Raw genomic sequence first — 8,597 nt, 5'->3', positions numbered from 1 at the left:
CTCCTCTGGTCATTTAACTGGACATAGAAGCGCCTGTTGTTGAGGAGGCTTGTGCTGACCATTGTGCGGTGTTGGACAGTGTCGTAGGCAGCAGAGAGATCTCTGAATGCTGCTCCAGTTATTTGTTTTCCCTCAAACCTGCATAGTTGGGTTTGTGTGTGTCTTTCTTTTTCTGTCTTTCTTTCTTAGGACGGAGATCAAGGTAGACGCCGTTGGAAGGCTCAACACAAGCCGATGCCCCTAGAGATCCATCCCAAAGCTTCCCTCAGGGAGCCCAGCAAGCCAGCTAGCCAGCAAGCCTGCCCAGTCAGCCAACGTAGCCAGTCAGCTCCGCCAGTCAGCCAGTGTAGAAAGTCAGGCTGCCAAGCCAGAGCATATCAGCCCTTGCAGTCAGCCATTGCAGCCATACCAGCCTTGCTCAGTCAGCTCAGCCAGGCCTCTCTCGAGGCCTGGCTCTCTGTCTGCCTGGCCCGGTCTGCCCCGCCCTGCCTTGCAGCAACAGAACCAGCCTTTCTGGCAAGCCAGCCAGCTCAGAATGTGAGCTGAGCAAGCCAGTGCAGCAGCAAGCCCAGACTAGGTTACCGCAGCCTTACTGTGCAGCCACAGCCACTCAGCCCAGACCAGCAGGAGCTGGCCAGGCTCCAACCCTTGCAGCGCAGCCTTAGGCCGGATAGTCCCCCTGCCTGCACTTTGTTGCCTTCCTGGCCTGTCTGCCTGCCTAGGCGCCTCGGTCTTCCTGTCTGTCTGCCTTGGCCTGCCGGTCTGAAACTGGTTTAGACTAACTGCGTGCTTGCCAGCTGCGCTGGCTTGCTGAGCTCGTATTCTAAGCTGGCTGGCTTGCTAGCAAGGCTGGTTCTGTTGCTGCAAGGCAGGGCAGGGCAGACCGGGCCAGGCAGACAGAGAGCCAGGCCTCGAGAGAGGCCTGGCTGAGCTGACTGAGCAAGGCTGGTTTGGCTGCAATGGCGGACTGCAAGAGCTGATATGCTCTGGCTTGTCAGCCTGACTTTCTACACTGGCTGACTGGCGGAGCTGGCTGGCTGCGTTGGCTGACTGGGCGGGCTTGCTGGCTAGCTGGCTTGCTGGGCTCCCTGAGGGAAGCTTTGGGACGGATCTCTAGGGGCATCGGCTTGTGTTGAGCCTTCCAACGGCGTCTACCTTGATCTTCATCCTAAGAAAGACAGACAGAAAAAGAAAGACACACACAAAGTCAACTATGCAGCTTCCACATGAGGAAGGCAGGCAGGAAGGCAGGCAGGCACTAGCTGCCTGCGTGCTTGCTTCGCCCTCCAGTTTCTGCTCCAGTTATTTGTTTTCCCTCAAACCCATCCTCAATGTGTTGGGTGAGGTTGAGCTCTGTCCAGCACAGGCCGGGACGGAAACCAGCTTGGTCTTTAGTCAGCTTGGTGTCTATGAGTGGCATGAGATGTTGGAGTAGCAGCCTCTCTTGTAGGTGATGCAGAGAAGGGAAATGGGTCGGTAGCTCTTTGAGGATGATGGGTCTTTGCCAGGTTTGGGGATTGCAACCACTTTGGCCTTTCTCCAGACAGAAGGGATGGTTTTCTGTGCCATGCATGTGTTCAGCATCCCCACGAGCCAGGTCTTTGCATTAGGTTCCATGTGCTGTATAATTTCTGCCAGTATGTCATCAATCCCTGCTGCTTTTCCGGGTTTCAACTTTCCCATTGCAGTTTCGAGTTCTTCTAGGTCGAAGGGTTTGGTTTGAGGGCTGGCTGATTGTGGTTGGTCTGATACCACTGTGCGATGGTATTCTCCTGTGGGTCGGCGGCGTTGTTGGTTATGACTGTTGGCCACCAGTTGTGATGCAACAGAGTTCGCTGTGACCGTTGTGAATTTTGGGTGGCTCCCTGAGGTCCTTGATCGCCATTGGGTCCAACAGTGGTCATTGAAGCGTGCACACACACATGCACACATGCACCTACACACGCACAGGCGCACATGCGTATGCACACCTGGACCTTTAAATGAACAACAACACAAAAACTAAGGCACTGGTGTCAGACTTCTGGTTTACCGGAACGGGGTTCAACTCCCTGCAGTGCCCTGCTCAATGTGTTTTATTTCATTCATTGGTCCATGGTCTCAGAGGTCATTGAGCGGCGCGCTATAGTGTGCGATTCTTCATCATTGTTGAGGATTTAAAAAAAGGCGAAAATCAAGGAAAAGCAAAAGGCTATAGTCCATGGTCACGGACTGCATACTGGTCAAGGTCATTTATACTGGTGAAGATCATTTACTAGTCTTATGAAGGTCATTTATACTGGTCAAGGTCATTTACTAGTCTCATGAAGGTAATTTATACTGGTCAAGGTCATTTACTAGTCTCATGAAGGTAATTTATAATGCCTTCCTGCTGTTATTTGTCATGTTGGTGTTCTCTATATCTTTTCGTCCTGGGCATGACGTTAAACTGTTCCGTTCGAGAGGACCGGCGACCCTCGAATGTAAACAGCCACGAAAGGAAACTATGTGTGTGTGTGAGGTGTTCTCTATCATTTCATTCCAGTACTACTACTTTGGGTAGTGTCTGGACGTTTGTGTAGATATTGAAAAGGAGGGGGGCGAGCACGCTACCTTGTGGGAGGCCGTTGTTTTTGGGCTTTCTATTTACTCCTCTGGTCATTTAACTGGACATAGAAGCGCCTGTTGTTGAGGAGGCTTGTGCTGACCATTGTGCGGTGTTGGACAGTGTCGTAGGCAGCAGAGAGATCTCTGAATGCTGCTCCAGTTATTTGTTTTCCCTCAAACCTGCATAGTTGGGTTTGTGTGTGTCTTTCTTTTTCTGTCTTTCTTTCTTAGGACGGAGATCAAGGTAGACGCCGTTGGAAGGCTCAACACAAGCCGATGCCCCTAGAGATCCATCCCAAAGCTTCCCTCAGGGAGCCCAGCAAGCCAGCTAGCCAGCAAGCCTGCCCAGTCAGCCAACGTAGCCAGTCAGCTCCGCCAGTCAGCCAGTGTAGAAAGTCAGGCTGCCAAGCCAGAGCATATCAGCCCTTGCAGTCAGCCATTGCAGCCATACCAGCCTTGCTCAGTCAGCTCAGCCAGGCCTCTCTCGAGGCCTGGCTCTCTGTCTGCCTGGCCCGGTCTGCCCCGCCCTGCCTTGCAGCAACAGAACCAGCCTTTCTGGCAAGCCAGCCAGCTCAGAATGCGAGCTGAGCAAGCCAGTGCAGCAGCAAGCCCAGACTAGGTTACCGCAGCCTTACTGTGCAGCCACAGCCACTCAGCCCAGACCAGCAGGAGCTGGCCAGGCTCCAACCCTTGCAGCGCAGCCTTAGGCCGGATAGTCCCCCTGCCTGCACTTTGTTGCCTTCCTGGCCTGTCTGCCTGCCTAGGCGCCTCGGTCTTCCTGTCTGTCTGCCTTGGCCTGCCGGTCTGAAACTGGTTTAGACTAACTGCGTGCTTGCCAGCTGCGCTGGCTTGCTGAGCTCGTATTCTGAGCTGGCTGGCTTGCTAGCAAGGCTGGTTCTGTTGCTGCAAGGCAGGGCAGGGCAGACCGGGCCAGGCAGACAGAGAGCCAGGCCTCGAGAGAGGCCTGGCTGAGCTGACTGAGCAAGGCTGGTTTGGCTGCAATGGCGGACTGCAAGAGCTGATATGCTCTGGCTTGTCAGCCTGACTTTCTACACTGGCTGACTGGCGGAGCTGGCTGGCTGCGTTGGCTGACTGGGCGGGCTTGCTGGCTAGCTGGCTTGCTGGGCTCCCTGAGGGAAGCTTTGGGATGGATCTCTAGGGGCATCGGCTTGTGTTGAGCCTTCCAACGGCGTCTACCTTGATCTTCATCCTAAGAAAGACAGACAGAAAAAGAAAGACACACACAAAGTCAACTATGCAGTTTCCACATGAGGAAGGCAGGCAGGCAGGCACTAGCTGCCTGCGTGCTTGCTTCGCCCTCCAGTTTCTGCTCCAGTTATTTGTTTTCCCTCAAACCCATCCTCAATGTGTTGGGTGAGGTTGAGCTCTGTCCAGCACAGGCCGGGACGGAAACCAGCTTGGTCTTTAGTCAGCTTGGTGTCTATGAGTGGCATGAGGCGTTGGAGTAGCAGCCTCTCTTGTAGGTGATGCAGAGAAGGGAAATGGGTCGGTAGCTCTTTGAGGATGATGGGTCTTTGCCAGGTTTGGGGATTGCAACCACTTTGGCCTTTCTCCAGACAGAAGGGATGGTTTTCTGTGCCATGCATGTGTTCAGCATCCCCACGAGCCAGGTCTTTGCGTTAGGTTCCAGGTGCTGTATAATTTCTGCCAGTATGTCATCAATCCCTGCTGCTTTTCCGGGTTTCAACTTTCCCATTGCAGTTTCGAGTTCTTCTAGGTCGAAGGGTTTGGTTTGAGGGCTGGCTGATTGTGGTTGGTCTGATACCACTGTGCGATGGTATTCTCCTGTGGGTCGCCGGCGTTGTTGGTTATGACTGTTGGCCACCAGTTGTGATGCAACAGAGTTCGCTGTGACCGTTGTGAATTTTGGGTGGCTCCCTGAGGTCCTTGATCGCCATTGGGTCCAACAGTGGTCATTGAAGCGTGCACACACACATGCACACATGCACCTACACACGCACAGGCGCACATGCGTATGCACACCTGGACCTTTAAATGAACAACAACACAAAAACTAAGGCACTGCCGCACTGGTGTCGGACTTCTGGTTTACCGGAATGGGGTTCAACTCCCTGCAGTGCCCTGCTCAATGAGTTGTATTTCATTCATTGGTCCATGGTCTCAGAGGTCATTGAGCGGCGCGCTATAGTGCGCGATTCTTCATCATTGTTGAGGATTTTTTAAAGGTGAAAATCAAGGAAAAGCAAAAGGCTATACTCCATGGTCACGGACCGCATACTGGTCACGGTCATTTCTACTGGTGAAGGTCATTTATACTGGTCAAGGTCATTTACTAGTCTTATTGAAGGTAATTTATACTGCTCAAGGTCATTGATATTGGTCAAGGTCATTAAGTGGCACGCTATAGTGCGCGATTCTTCATCATTGTTGAGGATTTGAAAAAAGGTTAAATCGCAGAAAAGCGAAAAGCTAAAGTCCATGGTCACGGAGGGCATACTATAGTATGTTGTTTTTCATTTTTTGGTGGTGTGCAGGCTCCATCCAATAACTACACCAGTTGTGATGCAATAGAGTTTGCTGTGACCGTTGTGAATTATGGGTGGTGTGGTCTTTGCCAAGACGGTGGATTGTGGCCCATGCCTTCCTGCTGTTATTTGTCATGTTGGTGTTCTCTATATCTTTTCGTCCTGGGCATGACGTTAAACTGTTCCGTTCGAGAGGACCGGCGACCCTCGAATGTAAACAGCCACGAAAGGAAACGATGTGTGTGTGAGGTGTTCTCTATCATTTCATTCCAGACTTTCCTTCGTTCATTCCCAACTTCACTGTCTATCTCCTGTGTTCTCCATTCATCTTGAGCGATACACAGTTGTCTGATGTGCGGGGGGAGGTGCCGGCTAGCGCATAAAGGCACGGGACAGGTGTTGTCTTGACGCATCCCGTGTTGATGCGACAGGTGTCATTTAGGGCTGTGTCGACCAATTTGGTGTGACGTGATTGGCTCCAGCTTGAGCAGGCATACTCTGCTGTAGAGAAAGACAGGGCCATGGCAGTTGCACGGATTGTTTGTGGGTCTGCGCCCCACTTGGAGTTCACTAGTTTTCACAGGATGTTATTGTGGGTGTTGACCGTGGCTTTTGTGTTTTCCAGGGTTTTTTTTGAAGAAGAGTGTCCTGTCCAGTGTAACTCCAAGATACATGGGGTGGGTATGGTTGGAGAGTTTGTGACCATCCCAAGTGACGCTCAGTTCTTTTTTCGCGTCTCGGTTCCTCAGGTGGAAGCTGCATAGTTGGGTTTGTGTGTGTCTTTCTTTTTCTGTCTTTCTTTCTTAGGACGGAGATCAAGGTAGACGCCGTTGGAAGGCTCAACACAAGCCGATGCCCCTAGAGATCCATTCCAAAGCTTCCCTCAGGGAGCCCAGCAAGCCAGCTAGCCAGCAAGCCTGCCCAGTCAGCGAACGCAGCCAGTCAGCTCCGCCAGTCAGCCAGTGTAGAAAGTCAGGCTGCCAAGCCAGAGCATATCAGCCTTGCAGTCAGCCACTGCAGCCATACCAGCCTTGCTCAGTCAGCTCAGCCAGGCCTCTCTCGAGGCCTGGCTCTCTGTCTGCCTGGCCCGGTCTGCCCTGCCCTGCCTTGCAGCAACAGGACCAGCCTTTCTGGCAAGCCAGCAGGCTCAGAATGCGAGCTGAGCAAGCCAGTGCAGCAACAAGCCCAGACTAGGTTACTGCAGCCTTACTGTGCAGCCACAGCCACTCAGCCCAGACCAGCAGGAGCAAGCCAGGCTCCAACCCTTGCAGCGCAGCCTTAGGCCGGATAGTCCCCCTGTCTGCACTTTGTCGCCTTCCTGGCCTGTCTGCCTGCCTAGGCGCCTCGGTCTTCCTGTCTGTCTGCCTTGGCCTGCCTGTCTGAAACTGGTTTAGACTAACTGCGTGCTTGCCAGCTGCGCTGGCTTGCTGAGCTCGTAGTCTGAGCTGGCTGGCTTGCTAGCAAGGCTCGTTGACTGGCGGAGCTGGCTGGCTGCATTGGCTGACTGGGCGGGCTTGCTGGCTAGCTGACTTGCTGGGCTGCCTGAGGGAAGCTATGGGATGGATCTCTAGGGGCATCAGTTTGTGTTGAGCCTTCCAACGGCGTCTACCTTGATCTTCGTCCTAAGAAAGAAAGACAGAAAAAGAAAGACACACACAAACTCAACTACGCAGCTTCCACATGAGGAAGGCAGGCAGGAACGCAGGCAGGCACAAGCTGCTTGCGTGCTTGCTTCGCCCAGTTGCTGCTCCAGTTATTTGTTTTCCCTCAAACCCATCCTCAATGTGTTGGGTGAGGTTGAGCTCTGTCCAGCACAGGACGGGACGGAAACCAGCTTGGTCTTTAGTCAGCTTGGTGTCTATGAGTTGTATGAGGCGTTGGAGTAGCAGCCTCTCTTGTAGGTGATGCAGAGGAGGGAAATGGGTCGGTAGCTCTTTGAGGATGATGGGTCTTTGCCAGGTTTGGGGATTGCAACTACTTTGGCCTTTCTCCAGACAGAAGGGATGGTTTTCTGTGCCATGCATGTGTTCAGCATCCCCACGAGCCAGGTCTTTGCGTTAGGTTCCAGGTGCTGTATCATTTCTGCCAGTATGTCATGTGATGCGTATGCACACCTGGACCTGTAAATGAACAGCAACACAAAAACTAAGGCACTGGTGTCGGACTTCTGGTTTACCGGAACGGGGTTCAACTCCCTGCAGTGCCCTGCTCAATGTGTTGTATTTCATTCATTGGTCCATGGTCTCAGAGGTCATTGAGCGGCGCGCTATAGTGCGCGATTCTTCATCATTGTTGAGGATTTTTTAAAGGTGAAAATCAAGGAAAAGCAAAAGGCTATAGTCCATGGTCACGGACCGCATACTGGTCAAGGTCATTTATACTGGTGAAGATCATTTACTAGTCTTATGAATGTCATTTATACTGGTCAAGGTCATTTACTAGTCTCATGAAGGTAATTTATACTCGTCACAGTCATATACTGGTCACGGTTATTTATACTGGTGAAGGTCATTTATACTGGTCAAGGTCATTTGTACTTGTCAAGGTCATTTATACTGGTCATGGTCATTTACTAGTCTTATTGAAGGTCATTTATTCTGCTCAAGGTCATTAAGTGGCACGCTATAGTGCGCGATTCTTCATCATTGTTGAGGATTTGAAAAAAGGTTAAATCGCAGAAAAGCTAAAGGCTATAGTCCATGGTCATGGAGGGCATATGTTGTTTTTCACGATTTCGGAGGATTTGAAAAAAAGGTGAAAATCACGGAAAAGCGAAAGGCCATAGTCTCGGAGGGCATAAAAAAATGTGTGGTGCTATACAGGCCGTTCTGGAAAATTTTGGGCAGAGGTTCATCGTTGGCATCCAGGGAGTGTGTGTGCAAAATTTGGCATCGACCGGGTTAATGGTGCTGGAGATTAGCTGTTAACAAACTGACTCACACACACTCTCCCCATGGCTTTGGCCTGGTGCCATACCGTTATTAATTATTGCCTACAATGTAAATTGTGAAATTACCTTACTGTTGAAATGCAAAATTTACATTTCAACGAATGGACCTTTTGTACAACAAAACAAAAACCAAGGCACTGGTTGTGGTACTTCTGGTTTACCGGAATGTGGTTCGACTACCTGCAGTGCTCTGCTCAATTTGTTGTATTTACATGGTTCATTTTTATTTTCTGCTCATTCTGTTGCCTTTTCATAGATGATAACCCCCAGGTTCTTTACTGTGTTTGCATACTATGAAACTATAAAACCATGGGCTATAGCCCCTACCGTACGGCATACTATAGCACGCCGTTTTTCATCATTTTTGAGGATTTGAAAAAAAGGAAAATTTTCAAAAAACCTGGCCATATAGCCCATCGTTTTTTTAATTAAAAGAAAAAAGAATTAACCTCGTTTTTCATCATTTTTGAACATGGGATATAGCCCCTACCGTACGGCATACTATAGCACGCCGTTTTTCATCATTTTTGAGGAGTTGAAAAAAAATCTAAATT

This window comes from Protomyctophum parallelum, assembly GCF_964188405.1.
Source record: "Protomyctophum parallelum genome assembly, chromosome: 4".
Classification (NCBI taxonomy): domain Eukaryota; kingdom Metazoa; phylum Chordata; class Actinopteri; order Myctophiformes; family Myctophidae; genus Protomyctophum; species Protomyctophum parallelum.
This window is presented reverse-complemented; position numbering follows the sequence as displayed.